This window comes from Humulus lupulus, unplaced genomic scaffold, assembly GCF_963169125.1.
Source record: "Humulus lupulus unplaced genomic scaffold, drHumLupu1.1 SCAFFOLD_863, whole genome shotgun sequence".
Classification (NCBI taxonomy): Eukaryota; Viridiplantae; Streptophyta; class Magnoliopsida; order Rosales; family Cannabaceae; genus Humulus; species Humulus lupulus.
In genome coordinates, this window is record NW_026908864.1 from 22,501 (window position 1) to 24,181 (window position 1,681).

The window sequence follows — 1,681 nt, forward strand, 5'->3', positions numbered from 1 at the left end:
AGAAGGGGTCTACGAATTTAAAACACAAAAAAATAAAAATAATTATTTTTTTACAATTTTTTTAAATAATTAAAATATTAAAATGTTGAAAAAATAGAAAATCGGGCAAAAACACAATTCCAATGGCAATGGATGGTTGGGAAGTATATATTATAATTTTTGGGAGCAGGTGTGGGTGTTTTGGGGAGAAAAAAAATGAAAAAAAAAAATTGGGCACCGGCTACCAAGAGGTGTGCCCACGTGGTGCATGCATGGTGCATGCACATGGACATGTTGATTGGTGCACACATGCCATCCACCAAGTGCACACATGAGCACCCCGGATCCACATTGTGAAACTCAACACACCCACAAGTGCACACATGAGCACCCCCCATGTGGTGCATGCATCGTTCATGCACATGCACATGTTGATTGGTGCACACATGCCATCCGCCCAGTGCATGCACATGATGATTGGTGCACACATGCCATCCGCCCAGTGCACACATGAGCACCCCGGATCCACATTGTGAAACTGAATCCACCCACAAGTGCACACATAAGCACCCCCCATGCGGTGCATGCATCGTTCGTGCACATGCCATCCGCCAAGTGCACGCACATGGTGATTGGTGCACACATGCCATCCACCAAGTGCACACATGAGCACCCCGGGTCCACATTGTGAAACTCAATCCGCCCACAAGTGCACACATGAGCACCCCACGTGCGTGCGGATGGTGTGCACCTAGCCTCCGGCACGAACATTGAGAAATATCAATGGCATCACACATGAGCACCACACGTTGTGCATCCACATTGTTATTTCTCATGCCAACCACCAAGTGCATGCACATGGTGAACAATATGTTGTAGAATGATTCAAAAGAAATGTGTTATTGTAATTTGTAGTTTTGAAATGAATACATCAAATGAACCAATCTTGAACGAGACAAAAGAATATTCAACAATAAAAACCGTCCCAAGTAAATCTTTATAAAATGAATAACGAATATGTTATAAAGTGAAATGAAACAATCTTCCACAGAATAAGAAACGTGGTATTGTCATTTAACGTTATAAAATGAAGCAATCTTGAACAGATAAAGAAATGAGGTTTTGTAACTTTTTGTTATAAAGTGAAGATATCAAATGAGTCAATCTTGAACGAGGCAAAAAATACCTGGACACTAAAAACCACTCCTATTTTACGGCGTAGATTTGATTAATAACAGTAGGGTGTGAGAGATGGGGATAGAGAGAGTGAATGATTGGAAAGCAAAAGGATGAAGGAATAAAGTCGCTTGAGATTTACGTGACTCACCTAACAACAAGGCTATAAGGATCATGTTAACCTCACTTCAAGCACACAAAAAATTTACATGACCCGCCCACTATCCAACAACGCCAAAAGGGACAACATGTTAACCTCACTTGAAAACACACAAAATTTACATGACCCACAATCCAACAAGGCGAAAGGTTAACCTCACTTGAAATCACTAATTGAATGCCAGTGGGGGGACGTGTTAACCTCACTTGAGGTCACAAAAAGAATGCCAAAAGGGGCGTGTTAACCTCACTTGAGGTCACAAAAGCAAGGCCAAAGGGGACGTGTTAACCTCACTTGAGGTCACAAGAGCAAGGCTAGAAGGGACGTGTTAACCTCACTTGAGGTCACAAGAGCAAGGCCACAAGG